Source organism: Brachyhypopomus gauderio, chromosome 1 (assembly GCF_052324685.1).
Source record: "Brachyhypopomus gauderio isolate BG-103 chromosome 1, BGAUD_0.2, whole genome shotgun sequence".
In the NCBI taxonomy this organism is placed as follows: Eukaryota; Metazoa; Chordata; class Actinopteri; order Gymnotiformes; family Hypopomidae; genus Brachyhypopomus; species Brachyhypopomus gauderio.
The window spans coordinates 1,800,988-1,819,756 of NC_135211.1; the positions used below are offsets into that span (position 1 = coordinate 1,800,988).

Below are 18,769 nucleotides of genomic sequence, written 5' to 3' on the forward strand. Positions count from 1 at the left end.
GTGATCGCTCTTAATATCAAAGTAAAACATGTACTCTGTCCTGATAAAATTTTGACCATGTGCATTTCACCTTGGGATTTAAAGTGTTTCCCGTTAGTCTGAGTACATCAGCTGAAGGCAGCTTAACTTCTTTTTTGGTTCTTGAAGTCTTTTTTTATTCTCATCCGAAAGGCATATTCTGTTCCAGAAAACATTGGGGATTCCAATGTATCAATGACCTAGTTGGGAAAATGATTGCTGAACTCTGTAATGATCCTGATCTCAGCAGTACCAAGTGCCACAAAGGTCCACAAATCAGTTTACTCATGTATTTTATTGCCTATGGTTTGGTTTGTAAATGTGTGTTGGTGATATGGATGCATTCATGACACCACATTTTCTGGACAAAATGCGTCTTGGAGCAGAGCTCCTGCAGTGCTTCCATCAAATCTGTTTTGAATAGGTTTTGGGTGCATTTTCACATATAATTTCAAAAGCGTCATATCTAAGAGGACATAACCCTGCAACTGAAGGCAAGGGAGCTACACTGTGTAAACTGGTGAAAATCATACACATTCCGATGACTGGTGGACAAAAGGATCAAAACTTTGACAGGAAAAGGGTCTACAAACTGACCTTTTGTTTGAAGACCTGCAGGTCTTGACAAGTGAGTAATAGAAGGAAGGGCAAATTTTAGACAAGCTAGCAGAAAAGTGTGAGTGACCTTGATGTTGCATTCTTTATGCATTGGCTCATTTCATCAAAAGCCAGCAAACAGGAGGAATGTGCTTGTTGGGTTTTTCTTTTGAGGAAGAACTATGTAAGCACAGAAGCATCTGGTCTCTGTGGCGCAATCGGTTAGCGCGTTCGGCTGTTAACCGAAAGGATGGTGGTTCGGGCCCACCCAGGGAAGATGTGTGTTCCTTTCTCTTCTTTTTTAGACGTATTTTGCGCAAACAGATTAACTAAATTTCAACATTTCTCTCAAACAAATCAGCCTCTCGCCCAACGTGGGGCTCGAACCCACGACCCTGAGATTAAGAGTCTCATGCTCTACCGACTGAGCGAGCCGGACGTTTTTTGTAGGACCCCAAAAGCACTTGCTGTTGCCACATGTTGACATGTTGAGCAGGACCTGAGCTATGTTTGTGGAATTTGTGCAGAGACTAAAGACCTTCACCCTTAAACATTCACTAAACCTGGTGCATGATCTCACATCCCAGAGATTGAGAATCTGGCAAACTAACAATCGAACTGGTCAGGTAACAGCAGCATTTGAAGTGGGGTCAAAAATGTACCATTAAAGGCACTTGACATCCCCGCTCAGTTTCGTTGCATAGCCTCTTTATAGTTGTTGAAAAAACATTTTGTAGCGGAAGAAAACATTAATTTACTGGAAGACAATCCAGTGATCGCTCTTAATATCAAAGTAAAACATGTACTCTGTCCTGATAAAATTTTGACCATGTGCATTTCACCTTGGGATTTAAAGTGTTTCCCGTTAGTCTGAGTACATCAGCTGAAGGCAGCTTAACTTCTTTTTTGGTTCTTGAAGTCTTTTTTTATTCTCATCCGAAAGGCATATTCTGTTCCAGAAAACATTGGGGATTCCAATGTATCAATGACCTAGTTGGGAAAATGATTGCTGAACTCTGTAATGATCCTGATCTCAGCAGTACCAAGTGCCACAAAGGTCCACAAATCAGTTTACTCATGTATTTTATTGCCTATGGTTTGGTTTGTAAATGTGTGTTGGTGATATGGATGCATTCATGACACCACATTTTCTGGACAAAATGCGTCTTGGAGCAGAGCTCCTGCAGTGCTTCCATCAAATCTGTTTTGAATAGGTTTTGGGTGCATTTTCACATATAATTTCAAAAGCGTCATATCTAAGAGGACATAACCCTGCAACTGAAGGCAAGGGAGCTACACTGTGTAAACTGGTGAAAATCATACACATTCCGATGACTGGTGGACAAAAGGATCAAAACTGTGACAGGAAAAGGGTCTACAAACTGACCTTTTGTTTGAAGACCTGCAGGTCGTGACAAGTGAGTAATTGAAGGAAGGGCAAATTTTAGACAAGCTAGCAGAAAAGTGTGAGTGACCTTGATGTTGCATCCTTTATGCATTGGCTCATTTCATCAAAAGCCAGCAAACAGGTGGAATGTGCTTGTTGGGTTTTTCTTTTGAGGAAGAACTATGTAAGCACCGAAGCATCTGGTCTCTGTGGCGCAATCGGTTAGCGCGTTCGGCTGTTAACCGAAAGGATGGTGGTTCGAGCCCACCCAGGGACGATGTATGTTCCTTTCTCTTCTTTTTTAGACGTATTTTGCGCAAACAGATTAACTAAATTTCAACATTTCTCTCAAACAAATCAGCCTCTCGCCCAACGTGGGGCTCGAACCCACGACCCTGAGATAAAGAGTCTCATGCTCTACCGACTGAGCTAGCCGGGCGTTTTATGTAGGACCCCAAAAGCACTTGCTGTCGCCACATGTTGACATGTTGAGCAGGACCTGAGCTATGTTTGTGGAATTTGTGCAGAGACTAAAGACCTTCACCCTTAAACATTCACTAAACCTGGTGCATGATCTCACATCCCAGAGATTGAGAATCTGGCAAACTAACAATCGAACTGGTCAGGTAACAGCAGCATTTGAAGTGGGGTCAAAAATGTACCATTAAAGGCACTTGACATCCCCGCTCAGTTTCGTTGCATAGCCTCTTTATAGTTGTTGAAAAAACATTTTGTAGCGGAAGAAAACATTAATTTACTGGAAGACAATCCAGTGATCGCTCTTAATATCAAAGTAAAACATGTACTCTGTCCTGATAAAATTTTGACCATGTGCATTTCACCTTGGGATTTAAAGTGTTTCCCGTTAGTCTGAGTACATCAGCTGAAGGCAGCTTAACTTCTTTTTTGGTTCTTGAAGTCTTTTTTTATTCTCATCCGAAAGGCATATTCTGTTCCAGAAAACATTGGGGATTCCAATGTATCAATGACCTAGTTGGGAAAATGATTGCTGAACTCTGTAATGATCCTGATCTCAGCAGTACCAAGTGCCACAAAGGTCCACAAATCAGTTTACTCATGTATTTTATTGCCTATGGTTTGGTTTGTAAATGTGTGTTGGTGATATGGATGCATTCATGACACCACATTTTCTGGACAAAATGCGTCTTGGAGCAGAGCTCCTGCAGTGCTTCCATCAAATCTGTTTTGAATAGGTTTTGGGTGCATTTTCACATATAATTTCAAAAGCGTCATATCTAAGAGGACATAACCCTGCAACTGAAGGCAAGGGAGCTACACTGTGTAAACTGGTGAAAATCATACACATTCCGATGACTGGTGGACAAAAGGATCAAAATTGTGACAGGAAAAGGGTCTACAAACTGACCTTTTGTTTGAAGACCTGCAGGTCGTGACAAGTGAGTAATTGAAGGAAGGGCAAATTTTAGACAAGCTAGCAGAAAAGTGTGAGTGACCTTGATGTTGCATCCTTTATGCATTGGCTCATTTCATCAAAAGCCAGCAAACAGGTGGAATGTGCTTGTTGGGTTTTTCTTTTGAGGAAGAACTATGTAAGCACCGAAGCATCTGGTCTCTGTGGCGCAATCGGTTAGCGCGTTCGGCTGTTAACCGAAAGGATGGTGGTTCGAGCCCACCCAGGGACGATGTATGTTCCTTTCTCTTCTTTTTTAGACGTTTTTTGCGCAAACAGATTAACTAAATTTCAACATTTCTCTCAAACAAATCAGCCTCTCGCCCAACGTGGGGCTCGAACCCACGACCCTGTGATAAAGAGTCTCATGCTCTACCGACTGAGCTAGCCGGGCGTTTTATGTAGGACCCCAAAAGCACTTGCTGTCGCCACATGTTGACATGTTGAGCAGGACCTGAGCTATGTTTGTGGAATTTGTGCAGAGACTAAAGACCTTCACCCTTAAACATTCACTAAACCTGGTGCATGATCTCACATCCCAGAGATTGAGAATCTGGCAAACTAACAATCGAACTGGTCAGGTAACAGCAGCATTTGAAGTGGGGTCAAAAATGTACCATTAAAGGCACTTGACATCCCCGCTTAGTTTCGTTGCATAGCCTCTTTATAGTTGTTGAAAAAACGTTTTGTAGCGGAAGAAAACATTAATTTACTGGAAGACAATCCAGTGATCGCTCTTAATATCAAAGTAAAACATGTACTCTGTCCTGATAAAATTTTGACCATGTGCATTTCACCTTGGGATTTAAAGTGTTTCCCGTTAGTCTGAGTACATCAGCTGAAGGCAGCTTAACTTCTTTTTTGGTTCTTGAAGTCTTTTTTTATTCTCATCCGAAAGGCATATTCTGTTCCAGAAAACATTGGGGATTCCAATGTATCAATGACCTAGTTGGGAAAATGATTGCTGAACTCTGTAATGATCCTGATCTCAGCAGTACCAAGTGCCACAAAGGTCCACAAATCAGTTTACTCATGTATTTTATTGCCTATGGTTTGGTTTGTAAATGTGTGTTGGTGATATGGATGCATTCATGACACCACATTTTCTGGACAAAATGCATCTTGGAGCAGAGCTCCTGCAGTGCTTCCATCAAATCTGTTTTGAATAGGTTTTGGGTGCATTTTCACATATAATTTCAAAAGCGTCATATCTAAGAGGACATAACCCTGCAACTGAAGGCAAGGGAGCTACACTGTGTAAACTGGTGAAAATCATACACATTCCGATGACTGGTGGACAAAAGGATCAAAACTTTGACAGGAAAAGGGTCTACAAACTGACCTTTTGTTTGAAGACCTGCAGGTCTTGACAAGTGAGTAATTGAAGGAAGGGCAAATTTTAGACAAGCTAGCAGAAAAGTGTGAGTGACCTTGTTGTTGCATCCTTTATGCATTGGCTCATTTCATCAAAAGCCAGCAAACAGGAGGAATGTGCTTGTTGGGTTTTTCTTTTGAGGAAGAACTATGTAAGCACAGAAGCATCTGGTCTCTGTGGCGCAATCGGTTAGCGCGTTCGGCTGTTAACCGAAAGGATGGTGGTTCGAGCCCACCCAGGGAAGATGTATGTTCCTTTCTCTTCTTTTTTAGACGTATTTTGCGCAAACAGATTAACTAAATTTCAACATTTCTCTCAAACAAATCAGCCTCTCGCCCAACGTGGGGCTCGAACCCACGACCCTGAGATTAAGAGTCTCAGGCTCTACCGACTGAGCTAGCCGGGCGTTTTTTGTAGGACCCCAAAAGCACTTGCTGTCGCCACATGTTGACATGTTGAGCAGGACCTGAGCTATGTTTGTGGAATTTGTGCAGAGACTAAAGACCTTCACACTTAAACATTCACTAAACCTGGTGCATGATCTCACATCCCAGAGATTGAGAATCTGGCAAACTAACAATCGAACTGGTCAGGTAACAGCAGCATTTGAAGTGGGGTCAAAAATGTACCATTAAAGGCACTTGACATCCCCGCTCAGTTTCGTTGCATAGCCTCTTTATAGTTGTTGAAAAAACGTTTTGTAGCGGAAGAAAACATTAATTTACTGGAAGACAATCCAGTGATCGCTCTTAATATCAAAGTAAAACATGTACTCTGTCCTGATAAAATTTTGACCATGTGCATTTCACCTTGGGATTTAAAGTGTTTCCCGTTAGTCTGAGTACATCAGCTGAAGGCAGCTTAACTTCTTTTTTGGTTCTTGAAGTCTTTTTTAATTCTCATCCGAAAGGCATATTCTGTTCCAGAAAACATTGGGGATTCCAATGTATCAATGACCTAGTTGGGAAAATGATTGCTGAACTCTGTAATGATCCTGATCTCAGCAGTACCAAGTGCCACAAAGGTCCACAAATCAGTTTACTCATGTATTTTATTGCCTATGGTTTGGTTTGTAAATGTGTTTTGGTGATATGGATGCATTCATGACACCACATTTTCTGGACAAAATGCATCTTGGAGCAGAGCTCCTGCAGTGCTTCCATCAAATCTGTTTTGAATAGGTTTTGGGTGCATTTTCACATATAATTTCAAAAGCGTCATATCTAAGAGGACATAACCCTGCAACTGAAGGCAAGGGAGCTACACTGTGTAAACTGGTGAAAATCATACACATTCCGATGACTGGTGGACAAAAGGATCAAAACTTTGACAGGAAAAGGGTCTACAAACTGACCTTTTGTTTGAAGACCTGCAGGTCTTGACAAGTGAGTAATTGAAGGAAGGGCAAATTTTAGACAAGCTAGCAGAAAAGTGTGAGTGACCTTGTTGTTGCATCCTTTATGCATTGGCTCATTTCATCAAAAGCCAGCAAACAGGAGGAATGTGCTTGTTGGGTTTTTCTTTTGAGGAAGAACTATGTAAGCACAGAAGCATCTGGTCTCTGTGGCGCAATCGGTTAGCGCGTTCGGCTGTTAACCGAAAGGATGGTGGTTCGAGCCCACCCAGGGAAGATGTATGTTCCTTTCTCTTCTTTTTTAGACGTATTTTGCGCAAACAGATTAACTAAATTTCAACATTTCTCTCAAACAAATCAGCCTCTCGCCCAACGTGGGGCTCGAACCCACGACCCTGAGATTAAGAGTCTCATGCTCTACCGACTGAGCTAGCCGGGCGTTTTTTGTAGGACCCCAAAAGCACTTGCTGTCGCCACATGTTGACATGTTGAGCAGGACCTGAGCTATGTTTGTGGAATTTGTGCAGAGACTAAAGACCTTCACACTTAAACATTCACTAAACCTGGTGCATGATCTCACATCCCAGAGATTGAGAATCTGGCAAACTAACAATCGAACTGGTCAGGTAACAGCAGCATTTGAAGTGGGGTCAAAAATGTACCATTAAAGGCACTTGACATCCCCGCTCAGTTTCGTTGCATAGCCTCTTTATAGTTGTTGAAAAAACGTTTTGTAGCGGAAGAAAACATTAATTTACTGGAAGACAATCCAGTGATCGCTCTTAATATCAAAGTAAAACATGTACTCTGTCCTGATAAAATTTTGACCATGTGCATTTCACCTTGGGATTTAAAGTGTTTCCCGTTAGTCTGAGTACATCAGCTGAAGGCAGCTTAACTTCTTTTTTGGTTCTTGAAGTCTTTTTTTATTCTCATCCGAAAGGCATATTCTGTTCCAGAAAACATTGGGGATTCCAATGTATCAATGACCTAGTTGGGAAAATGATTGCTGAACTCTGTAATGATCCTGATCTCAGCAGTACCAAGTGCCACAAAGGTCCACAAATCAGTTTACTCATGTATTTTATTGCCTATGGTTTGGTTTGTAAATGTGTGTTGGTGATATGGATGCATTCATGACACCACATTTTCTGGACAAAATGCGTCTTGGAGCAGAGCTCCTGCAGTGCTTCCATCAAATCTGTTTTGAATAGGTTTTGGGTGCATTTTCACATATAATTTCAAAAGCGTCATATCTAAGAGGACATAACCCTGCAACTGAAGGCAAGGGAGCTACACTGTGTAAACTGGTGAAAATCATACACATTCCGATGACTGGTGGACAAAAGGATCAAAACTGTGACAGGAAAAGGGTCTACAAACTGACCTTTTGTTTGAAGACCTGCAGGTCTTGACAAGTGAGTAATTGAAGGAAGGGCAAATTTTAGACAAGCTAGCAGAAAAGTGTGAGTGACCTTGATGTTGCATCCTTTATGCATTGGCTCATTTCATCAAAAGCCAGCAAACAGGAGGAATGTGCTTGTTGGATTTTTCTTTTGAGGAAGAACTATGTAAGCACCGAAGCATCTGGTCTCTGTGGCGCAATCGGTTAGCGCGTTCGGCTGTTAACCGAAAGGATGGTGGTTCGAGCCCACCCAGGGACGATGTATGTTCCTTTCTCTTCTTTTTTAGACGTATTTTGCGCAAACAGATTAACTAAATTTCAACATTTCTCTCAAACAAATCAGCCTCTCGCCCAACGTGGGGCTCGAACCCACGACCCTGAGATTAAGAGTCTCATGCTCTACCGACTGAGCTAGCCGGGCGTTTTATGTAGGACCCCAAAAGCACTTGCTGTCGCCACATGTTGACATGTTGAGCAGGACCTGAGCTATGTTTGTGGAATTTGTGCAGAGACTAAAGACCTTCACCCTTAAACATTCACTAAACCTGGTGCATGATCTCACATCCCAGAGATTGAGAATCTGGCAAACTAACAATCGAACTGGTCAGGTAACAGCAGCATTTGAAGTGGGGTCAAAAATGTACCATTAAAGGCACTTGACATCCCCGCTCAGTTTCGTTGCATAGCCTCTTTATAGTTGTTGAAAAAACGTTTTGTAGCGGAAGAAAACATTAATTTACTGGAAGACAATCCAGTGATCGCTCTTAATATCAAAGTAAAACATGTACTCTGTCCTGATGAAATTTTGACCATGTGCATTTCACCTTGGGATTTAAAGTGTTTCCCGTTAGTCTGAGTACATCAGCTGAAGGCAGCTTAACTTCTTTTTTGGTTCTTGAAGTCTTTTTTTATTCTCATCCGAAAGGCATATTCTGTTCCAGAAAACATTGGGGATTCCAATGTATCAATGACCTAGTTGGGAAAATGATTGCTGAACTCTGTAATGATCCTGATCTCAGCAGTACCAAGTGCCACAAAGGTCCACAAATCAGTTTACTCATGTATTTTATTGCCTATGGTTTGGTTTGTAAATGTGTGTTGGTGATATGGATGCATTCATGACACCACATTTTCTGGACAAAATGCGTCTTGGAGCAGAGCTCCTGCAGTGCTTCCATCAAATCTGTTTTGAATAGGTTTTGGGTGCATTTTCACATATAATTTCAAAAGCGTCATATCTAAGAGGACATAACCCTGCAACTGAAGGCAAGGGAGCTACACTGTGTAAACTGGTGAAAATCATACACATTCCGATGACTGGTGGACAAAAGGATCAAAACTGTGACAGGAAAAGGGTCTACAAACTGACCTTTTGTTTGAAGACCTGCAGGTCGTGACAAGTGAGTAATTGAAGGAAGGGCAAATTTTAGACAAGCTAGCAGAAAAGTGTGAGTGACCTTGATGTTGCATCCTTTATGCATTGGCTCATTTCATCAAAAGCCAGCAAACAGGAGGAATGTGCTTGTTGGGTTTTTCTTTTGAGGAAGAACTATGTAAGCACCGAAGCATCTGGTCTCTGTGGCGCAATCGGTTAGCGCGTTCGGCTGTTAACCGAAAGGATGGTGGTTCGAGCCCACCCAGGGACGATGTATGTTCCTTTCTCTTCTTTTTTAGACGTATTTTGCGCAGATTAACTAAATTTCAACATTTCTCTCAAACAAGTCAGCCTCTCGCCCAACGTGGGGCTCGAACCCACGACCCTGAGATTAAGAGTCTCATGCTCTACCGACTGAGCTAGCCGGGCGTTTTATGTAGGACCCCAAAAGCACTTGCTGTCGCCACATGTTGACATGTTGAGCAGGACCTGAGCTATGTTTGTGGAATTTGTGCAGAGACTAAAGACCTTCACCCTTAAACATTCACTAAACCTGGTGCATGATCTCACATCCCAGAGATTGAGAATCTGGCAAACTAACAATCGAACTGGTCAGGTAACAGCAGCATTTGAAGTGGGGTCAAAAATGTACCATTAAAGGCACTTGACATCCCCGCTCAGTTTCGTTGCATAGCCTCTTTATAGTTGTTGAAAAAACGTTTTGTAGCGGAAGAAAACATTAATTTACTGGAAGACAATCCAGTGATCGCTCTTAATATCAAAGTAAAACATGTACTCTGTCCTGATAAAATTTTGACCATGTGCATTTCACCTTGGGATTTAAAGTGTTTCCCGTTAGTCTGAGTACATACATCAGCTGAAGGCAGCTTAACTTCTTTTTTGGTTCTTGAAGTCTTTTTTTATTCTCATCCGAAAGGCATATTCTGTTCCAGAAAACATTGGGGATTCCAATGTATCAATGACCTAGTTGGGAAAATGATTGCTGAACTCTGTAATGATCCTGATCTCAGCAGTACCAAGTGCCACAAAGGTCCACAAATCAGTTTACTCATGTATTTTATTGCCTATGGCTTGGTTTGTAAATGTGTGTTGGTGATATGGATGCATTCATGACACCACATTTTCTGGACAAAATGCGTCTTGGAGCAGAGCTCCTGCAGTGCTTCCATCAAATCTGTTTTGAATAGGTTTTGGGTGCATTTTCACATATAATTTCAAAAGCGTCATATCTAAGAGGACATAACCCTGCAACTGAAGGCAAGGGAGCTACACTGTGTAAACTGGTGAAAATCATACACATTCCGATGACTGGTGGACAAAAGGATCAAAACTTTGACAGGAAAAGGGTCTACAAACTGACCTTTTGTTTGAAGACCTGCAGGTCTTGACAAGTGAGTAATTGAAGGAAGGGCAAATTTTAGACAAGCTAGCAGAAAAGTGTGAGTGACCTTGATGTTGCATCCTTTATGCATTGGCTCATTTCATCAAAAGCCAGCAAACAGGAGGAATGTGCTTGTTGGGTTTTTCTTTTGAGGAAGAACTATGTAAGCACAGAACCATCTGGTCTCTGTGGCGCAATCGGTTAGCGCGTTCGGCTGTTAACCGAAAGGATGGTGGTTCGAGCCCACCCAGGGAAGATGTATGTTCCTTTCTCTTCTTTTTTAGACGTATTTTGCGCAAACAGATTAACTAAATTTCAACATTTCTCTCAAACAAATCAGCCTCTCGCCCAACGTGGGGCTCGAACCCACGACCCTGAGATTAAGAGTCTCATGCTCTACCGACTGAGCGAGCCGGACGTTTTTTGTAGGACCCCAAAAGCACTTGCTGTCGCCACATGTTGACATGTTGAGCAGGACCTGAGCTATGTTTGTGGAATTTGTGCAGAGACTAAAGACCTTCACCCTTAAACATTCACTAAACCTGGTGCATGATCTCACATCCCAGAGATTGAGAATCTGGCAAACTAACAATCGAACTGGTCAGGTAACAGCAGCATTTGAAGTGGGGTCAAAAATGTACCATTAAAGGCTCTTGACATCCCCGCTCAGTTTCGTTGCATAGCCTCTTTATAGTTGTTGAAAAAACATTTTGTAGCGGAAGAAAACATTAATTTACTGGAAGACAATCCAGTGATCGCTCTTAATATCAAAGTAAAACATGTACTCTGTCCTGATAAAATTTTGACCATGTGCATTTCACCTTGGGATTTAAAGTGTTTCCCATTAGTCTGAGTACATCAGCTGAAGGCAGCTTAACTTCTTTTTTGGTTCTTGAAGTCTTTTTTTATTCTCATCCGAAAGGCATATTCTGTTCCAGAAAACATTGGGGATTCCAATGTATCAATGACCTAGTTGGGAAAATGATTGCTGAACTCTGTAATGATCCTGATCTCAGCAGTACCAAGTGCCACAAAGGTCCACAAATCAGTTTACTCATGTATTTTATTGCCTATGGTTTGGTTTGTAAATGTGTGTTGGTGATATGGATGCATTCATGACACCACATTTTCTGGACAAAATGCGTCTTGGAGCAGAGCTCCTGCAGTGCTTCCATCAAATCTGTTTTGAATAGGTTTTGGGTGCATTTTCACATATAATTTCAAAAGCGTCATATCTAAGAGGACATAACCCTGCAACTGAAGGCAAGGGAGCTACACTGTGTAAACTGGTGAAAATCATACACATTCCGATGACTGGTGGACAAAAGGATCAAAACTGTGACAGGAAAAGGGTCTACAAACTGACCTTTTGTTTGAAGACCTGCAGGTCGTGACAAGTGAGTAATTGAAGGAAGGGCAAATTTTAGACAAGCTAGCAGAAAAGTGTGAGTGACCTTGATGTTGCATCCTTTATGCATTGGCTCATTTCATCAAAAGCCAGCAAACAGGAGGAATGTGCTTGTTGGGTTTTTCTTTTGAGGAAGAACTATGTAAGCACCGAAGCATCTGGTCTCTGTGGCGCAATCGGTTAGCACGTTCGGCTGTTAACCGAAAGGATGGTGGTTCGAGCCCACCCAGGGACGATGTATGTTCCTTTCTCTTCTTTTTTAGACGTATTTTGCGCAGATTAACTAAATTTCAACATTTCTCTCAAACAAATCAGCCTCTCGCCCAACGTGGGGCTCGAACCCACGACCCTGAGATTAAGAGTCTCATGCTCTACCGACTGAGCTAGCCGGGCGTTTTATGTAGGACCCCAAAAGCACTTGCTGTCGCCACATGTTGACATGTTGAGCAGGACCTGAGCTATGTTTGTGGAATTTGTGCAGAGACTAAAGACCTTCACCCTTAAACATTCACTAAACCTGGTGCATGATCTCACATCCCAGAGATTGAGAATCTGGCAAACTAACAATCGAACTGGTCAGGTAACAGCAGCATTTGAAGTGGGGTCAAAAATGTACCATTAAAGGCACTTGACATCCCCGCTCAGTTTCGTTGCATAGCCTCTTTATAGTTGTTGAAAAAACGTTTTGTAGCGGAAGAAAACATTAATTTACTGGAAGACAATCCAGTGATCGCTCTTAATATCAAAGTAAAACATGTACTCTGTCCTGATAAAATTTTGACCATGTGCATTTCACCTTGGGATTTAAAGTGTTTCCCGTTAGTCTGAGTACATCAGCTGAAGGCAGCTTAACTTCTTTTTTGGTTCTTGAAGTCTTTTTTTATTCTCATCCGAAAGGCATATTCTGTTCCAGAAAACATTGGGGATTCCAATGTATCAATGACCTAGTTGGGAAAATGATTGCTGAACTCTGTAATGATCCTGATCTCAGCAGTACCAAGTGCCACAAAGGTCCACAAATCAGTTTACTCATGTATTTTATTGCCTATGGTTTGGTTTGTAAATGTGTGTTGGTGATATGGATGCATTCATGACACCACATTTTCTGGACAAAATGCGTCTTGGAGCAGAGCTCCTGCAGTGCTTCCATCAAATCTGTTTTGAATAGGTTTTGGGTGCATTTTCACATATAATTTCAAAAGCGTCATATCTAAGAGGACATAACCCTGCAACTGAAGGCAAGGGAGCTACACTGTGTAAACTGGTGAAAATCATACACATTCCGATGACTGGTGGACAAAAGGATCAAAACTTTGACAGGAAAAGGGTCTACAAACTGACCTTTTGTTTGAAGACCTGCAGGTCGTGACAAGTGAGTAATTGAAGGAAGGGCAAATTTTAGACAAGCTAGCAGAAAAGTGTGAGTGACCTTGATGTTGCATCCTTTATGCATTGGCTCATTTCATCAAAAGCCAGCAAACAGGAGGAATGTGCTTGTTGGGTTTTTCTTTTGAGGAAGAACTATGTAAGCACCGAAGCATCTGGTCTCTGTGGCGCAATCGGTTAGCGCGTTCGGCTGTTAACCGAAAGGATGGTGGTTCGAGCCCACCCAGGGACGATGTATGTTCCTTTCTCTTCTTTTTTAGACATATTTTGCGCAAACAGATTAACTAAATTTCAACATTTCTCTCAAACAAATCAGCCTCTCGCCCAACGTGGGGCTCGAACCCACGACCCTGAGATTAAGAGTCTCATGCTCTACCGACTGAGCTAGCCGGGCGTTTTATGTAGGACCCCAAAAGCACTTGCTGTCGCCACATGTTGACATGTTGAGCAGGACCTGAGCTATGTTTGTGGAATTTGTGCAGAGACTAAAGACCTTCACCCTTAAACATTCACTAAACCTGGTGCATGATCTCACATCCCAGAGATTGAGAATCTGGCAAACTAACAATCGAACTGGTCAGGTAACAGCAGCATTTGAAGTGGGGTCAAAAATGTACCATTAAAGGCACTTGACATCCCCGCTCAGTTTCGTTGCATAGCCTCTTTATAGTTGTTGAAAAAACATTTTGTAGCGGAAGAAAACATTAATTTACTGGAAGACAATCCAGTGATCGCTCTTAATATCAAAGTAAAACATGTACTCTGTCCTGATAAAATTTTGACCATGTGCATTTCACCTTGGGATTTAAAGTGTTTCCCGTTAGTCTGAGTACATCAGCTGAAGGCAGCTTAACTTCTTTTTTGGTTCTTGAAGTCTTTTTTTATTCTCATCCGAAAGGCATATTCTGTTCCAGAAAACATTGGGGATTCCAATGTATCAATGACCTAGTTGGGAAAATGATTGCTGAACTCTGTAATGATCCTGATCTCAGCAGTACCAAGTGCCACAAAGGTCCACAAATCAGTTTACTCATGTATTTTATTGCCTATGGTTTGGTTTGTAAATGTGTGTTGGTGATATGGATGCATTCATGACACCACATTTTCTGGACAAAATGCGTCTTGGAGCAGAGCTCCTGCAGTGCTTCCATCAAATCTGTTTTGAATAGGTTTTGGGTGCATTTTCACATATAATTTCAAAAGCGTCATATCTAAGAGGACATAACCCTGCAACTGAAGGCAAGGGAGCTACACTGTGTAAACTGGTGAAAATCATACACATTCCGATGACTGGTGGACAAAAGGATCAAAACTGTGACAGGAAAAGGGTCTACAAACTGACCTTTTGTTTGAAGACCTGCAGGTCGTGACAAGTGAGTAATTGAAGGAAGGGCAAATTTTAGACAAGCTAGCAGAAAAGTGTGAGTGACCTTGATGTTGCATCCTTTATGCATTGGCTCATTTCATCAAAAGCCAGCAAACAGGAGGAATGTGCTTGTTGGGTTTTTCTTTTGAGGAAGAACTATGTAAGCACCGAAGCATCTGGTCTCTGTGGCGCAATCGGTTAGCGCGTTCGGCTGTTAACCGAAAGGATGGTGGTTCGAGCCCACCCAGGGACGATGTATGTTCCTTTCTCTTCTTTTTTAGACATATTTTGCGCAAACAGATTAACTAAATTTCAACATTTCTCTCAAACAAATCAGCCTCTCGCCCAACGTGGGGCTCGAACCCACGACCCTGAGATTAAGAGTCTCATGCTCTACCGACTGAGCTAGCCGGGCGTTTTATGTAGGACCCCAAAAGCACTTGCTGTCGCCACATGTTGACATGTTGAGCAGGACCTGAGCTATGTTTGTGGAATTTGTGCAGAGACTAAAGACCTTCACCCTTAAACATTCACTAAACCTGGTGCATGATCTCACATCCCAGAGATTGAGAATCTGGCAAACTAACAATCGAACTGGTCAGGTAACAGCAGCATTTGAAGTGGGGTCAAAAATGTACCATTAAAGGCACTTGACATCCCCGCTCAGTTTCGTTGCATAGCCTCTTTATAGTTGTTGAAAAAACATTTTGTAGCGGAAGAAAACATTAATTTACTGGAAGACAATCCAGTGATCGCTCTTAATATCAAAGTAAAACATGTACTCTGTCCTGATAAAATTTTGACCATGTGCATTTCACCTTGGGATTTAAAGTGTTTCCCGTTAGTCTGAGTACATCAGCTGAAGGCAGCTTAACTTCTTTTTTGGTTCTTGAAGTCTTTTTTTATTCTCATCCGAAAGGCATATTCTGTTCCAGAAAACATTGGGGATTCCAATGTATCAATGACCTAGTTGGGAAAATGATTGCTGAACTCTGTAATGATCCTGATCTCAGCAGTACCAAGTGCCACAAAGGTCCACAAATCAGTTTACTCATGTATTTTATTGCCTATGGTTTGGTTTGTAAATGTGTGTTGGTGATATGGATGCATTCATGACACCACATTTTCTGGACAAAATGCGTCTTGGAGCAGAGCTCCTGCAGTGCTTCCATCAAATCTGTTTTGAATAGGTTTTGGGTGCATTTTCACATATAATTTCAAAAGCGTCATATCTAAGAGGACATAACCCTGCAACTGAAGGCAAGGGAGCTACACTGTGTAAACTGGTGAAAATCATACACATTCCGATGACTGGTGGACAAAAGGATCAAAACTGTGACAGGAAAAGGGTCTACAAACTGACCTTTTGTTTGAAGACCTGCAGGTCGTGACAAGTGAGTAATTGAAGGAAGGGCAAATTTTAGACAAGCTAGCAGAAAAGTGTGAGTGACCTTGATGTTGCATCCTTTATGCATTGGCTCATTTCATCAAAAGCCAGCAAACAGGAGGAATGTGCTTGTTGGGTTTTTCTTTTGAGGAAGAACTATGTAAGCACCGAAGCATCTGGTCTCTGTGGCGCAATCGGTTAGCACGTTCGGCTGTTAACCGAAAGGATGGTGGTTCGAGCCCACCCAGGGACGATGTATGTTCCTTTCTCTTCTTTTTTAGACGTATTTTGCGCAGATTAACTAAATTTCAACATTTCTCTCAAACAAATCAGCCTCTCGCCCAACGTGGGGCTCGAACCCACGACCCTGAGATTAAGAGTCTCATGCTCTACCGACTGAGCTAGCCGGGCGTTTTATGTAGGACCCCAAAAGCACTTGCTGTCGCCACATGTTGACATGTTGAGCAGGACCTGAGCTATGTTTGTGGAATTTGTGCAGAGACTAAAGACCTTCACCCTTAAACATTCACTAAACCTGGTGCATGATCTCACATCCCAGAGATTGAGAATCTGGCAAACTAACAATCGAACTGGTCAGGTAACAGCAGCATTTGAAGTGGGGTCAAAAATGTACCATTAAAGGCACTTGACATCCCCGCTCAGTTTCGTTGCATAGCCTCTTTATAGTTGTTGAAAAAACGTTTTGTAGCGGAAGAAAACATTAATTTACTGGAAGACAATCCAGTGATCGCTCTTAATATCAAAGTAAAACATGTACTCTGTCCTGATAAAATTTTGACCATGTGCATTTCACCTTGGGATTTAAAGTGTTTCCCGTTAGTCTGAGTACATCAGCTGAAGGCAGCTTAACTTCTTTTTTGGTTCTTGAAGTCTTTTTTTATTCTCATCCGAAAGGCATATTCTGTTCCAGAAAACATTGGGGATTCCAATGTATCAATGACCTAGTTGGGAAAATGATTGCTGAACTCTGTAATGATCCTGATCTCAGCAGTACCAAGTGCCACAAAGGTCCACAAATCAGTTTACTCATGTATTTTATTGCCTATGGTTTGGTTTGTAAATGTGTGTTGGTGATATGGATGCATTCATGACACCACATTTTCTGGACAAAATGCGTCTTGGAGCAGAGCTCCTGCAGTGCTTCCATCAAATCTGTTTTGAATAGGTTTTGGGTGCATTTTCACATATAATTTCAAAAGCGTCATATCTAAGAGGACATAACCCTGCAACTGAAGGCAAGGGAGCTACACTGTGTAAACTGGTGAAAATCATACACATTCCGATGACTGGTGGACAAAAGGATCAAAACTTTGACAGGAAAAGGGTCTACAAACTGACCTTTTGTTTGAAGACCTGCAGGTCGTGACAAGTGAGTAATTGAAGGAAGGGCAAATTTTAGACAAGCTAGCAGAAAAGTGTGAGTGACCTTGATGTTGCATCCTTTATGCATTGGCTCATTTCATCAAAAGCCAGCAAACAGGAGGAATGTGCTTGTTGGGTTTTTCTTTTGAGGAAGAACTATGTAAGCACCGAAGCATCTGGTCTCTGTGGCGCAATCGGTTAGCGCGTTCGGCTGTTAACCGAAAGGATGGTGGTTCGAGCCCACCCAGGGACGATGTATGTTCCTTTCTCTTCTTTTTTAGACGTATTTTGCGCAAACAGATTAACTAAATTTCAACATTTCTCTCAAACAAATCAGCCTCTCGCCCAACGTGGGGCTCGAACCCACGACCCTGAGATTAAGAGTCTCATGCTCTACCGACTGAGCGAGCCGGACGTTTTTTGTAGGACCCCAAAAGCACTTGCTGTCGCCACATGTTGACATGTTGAGCAGGACCTGAGCTATGTTTGTGGAATTTGTGCAGAGACTAAAGACCTTCACCCTTAAACATTCACTAAACCTGGTGCATGATCTCACATCCCAGAGATTGAGAATCTGGCAAACTAACAATCGAACTGGTCAGGTAACAGCAGCATTTGAAGTGGGGTCAAAAATGTACCATTAAAGGCACTTGACATCCCCGCTCAGTTTCGTTGCATAGCCTCTTTATAGTTGTTGAAAAAACATTTTGTAGCGGAAGAAAACATTAATTTACTGGAAGACAATCCAGTGATCGCTCTTAATATCAAAGTAAAACATGTACTCTGTCCTGATAAAATTTTGACCATGTGCATTTCACCTTGGGATTTAAAGTGTTTCCCGTTAGTCTGAGTACATCAGCTGAAGGCAGCTTAACTTCTTTTTTGGTTCTTGAAGTCTTTTTTTATTCTCATCCGAAAGGCATATTCTGTTCCAGAAAACATTGGGGATTCCAATGTATCAATGACCTAGTTGGGAAAATGATTGCTGAACTCTGTAATGATCCTGATCTCAGCAGTACCAAGTGCCACAAAGGTCCACAAATCAGTTTACTCATGTATTTTATTGCCTATGGTTTGGTTTGTAAATGTGTGTTGGTGATATGGATGCATTCATGACACCACATTTTCTGGACAAAATGCGTCTTGGAGCAGAGCTCCTGCAGTGCTTCCATCAAATCTGTTTTGAATAGGTTTTGGGTGCATTTTCACATATAATTTCAAAAGCGTCATATCTAAGAGGACATAACCCTGCAACTGAAGGCAAGGGAGCTACACTGTGTAAACTGGTGAAAATCATACACATTCCGATGACTGGTGGACAAAAGGATCAAAACTGTGACAGGAAAAGGGTCTACAAACTGACCTTTTGTTTGAAGACCTGCAGGTCGTGACAAGTGAGTAATTGAAGGAAGGGCAAATTTTAGACAAGCTAGCAGAAAAGTGTGAGTGACCTTGATGTTGCATCCTTTATGCATTGGCTCATTTCATCAAAAG

General features: G+C 41.9%; 16 non-coding genes across 16 annotated transcripts; 7 read left to right on the forward strand and 9 right to left on the reverse strand.

Annotated features, from left to right (window-relative positions):
* The first annotated feature begins 2,205 nt into the window (after positions 1 to 2,205).
* trnan-guu (transfer RNA asparagine (anticodon GUU)) lies at positions 2,206 to 2,279 on the forward strand. Its single transcript has one exon. It is a non-coding gene; the product is annotated as a tRNA-Asn (tRNA).
* Positions 2,280 to 2,368: 89 nt separating this feature from the next.
* trnak-cuu (transfer RNA lysine (anticodon CUU)) lies at positions 2,369 to 2,441 on the reverse strand. Its single transcript has one exon. It is a non-coding gene; the product is annotated as a tRNA-Lys (tRNA).
* A 1,151-nt stretch (positions 2,442 to 3,592) lies between these two features.
* On the forward strand, positions 3,593 to 3,666 carry trnan-guu (transfer RNA asparagine (anticodon GUU)). The gene has a single exon. It is a non-coding gene; the product is annotated as a tRNA-Asn (tRNA).
* Positions 3,667 to 5,142: 1,476 nt separating this feature from the next.
* trnak-cuu (transfer RNA lysine (anticodon CUU)) lies at positions 5,143 to 5,215 on the reverse strand. The gene has a single exon. It is a non-coding gene; the product is annotated as a tRNA-Lys (tRNA).
* A 1,314-nt stretch (positions 5,216 to 6,529) lies between these two features.
* Positions 6,530 to 6,602, reverse strand: trnak-cuu (transfer RNA lysine (anticodon CUU)). Its single transcript has one exon. It is a non-coding gene; the product is annotated as a tRNA-Lys (tRNA).
* A 1,151-nt stretch (positions 6,603 to 7,753) lies between these two features.
* On the forward strand, positions 7,754 to 7,827 carry trnan-guu (transfer RNA asparagine (anticodon GUU)). Its single transcript has one exon. It is a non-coding gene; the product is annotated as a tRNA-Asn (tRNA).
* Positions 7,828 to 7,916: 89 nt separating this feature from the next.
* On the reverse strand, positions 7,917 to 7,989 carry trnak-cuu (transfer RNA lysine (anticodon CUU)). The gene has a single exon. It is a non-coding gene; the product is annotated as a tRNA-Lys (tRNA).
* Positions 7,990 to 9,140: 1,151 nt separating this feature from the next.
* On the forward strand, positions 9,141 to 9,214 carry trnan-guu (transfer RNA asparagine (anticodon GUU)). Its single transcript has one exon. It is a non-coding gene; the product is annotated as a tRNA-Asn (tRNA).
* Positions 9,215 to 9,299: 85 nt separating this feature from the next.
* Positions 9,300 to 9,372, reverse strand: trnak-cuu (transfer RNA lysine (anticodon CUU)). The gene has a single exon. It is a non-coding gene; the product is annotated as a tRNA-Lys (tRNA).
* Positions 9,373 to 12,073: 2,701 nt separating this feature from the next.
* trnak-cuu (transfer RNA lysine (anticodon CUU)) lies at positions 12,074 to 12,146 on the reverse strand. Its single transcript has one exon. It is a non-coding gene; the product is annotated as a tRNA-Lys (tRNA).
* A 1,151-nt stretch (positions 12,147 to 13,297) lies between these two features.
* Positions 13,298 to 13,371, forward strand: trnan-guu (transfer RNA asparagine (anticodon GUU)). The gene has a single exon. It is a non-coding gene; the product is annotated as a tRNA-Asn (tRNA).
* Positions 13,372 to 13,460: 89 nt separating this feature from the next.
* trnak-cuu (transfer RNA lysine (anticodon CUU)) lies at positions 13,461 to 13,533 on the reverse strand. The gene has a single exon. It is a non-coding gene; the product is annotated as a tRNA-Lys (tRNA).
* A 1,151-nt stretch (positions 13,534 to 14,684) lies between these two features.
* Positions 14,685 to 14,758, forward strand: trnan-guu (transfer RNA asparagine (anticodon GUU)). The gene has a single exon. It is a non-coding gene; the product is annotated as a tRNA-Asn (tRNA).
* An 89-nt stretch (positions 14,759 to 14,847) lies between these two features.
* On the reverse strand, positions 14,848 to 14,920 carry trnak-cuu (transfer RNA lysine (anticodon CUU)). Its single transcript has one exon. It is a non-coding gene; the product is annotated as a tRNA-Lys (tRNA).
* Positions 14,921 to 16,230: 1,310 nt separating this feature from the next.
* trnak-cuu (transfer RNA lysine (anticodon CUU)) lies at positions 16,231 to 16,303 on the reverse strand. The gene has a single exon. It is a non-coding gene; the product is annotated as a tRNA-Lys (tRNA).
* A 1,151-nt stretch (positions 16,304 to 17,454) lies between these two features.
* On the forward strand, positions 17,455 to 17,528 carry trnan-guu (transfer RNA asparagine (anticodon GUU)). Its single transcript has one exon. It is a non-coding gene; the product is annotated as a tRNA-Asn (tRNA).
* The last annotated feature ends 1,241 nt before the right edge of the window (positions 17,529 to 18,769 follow it).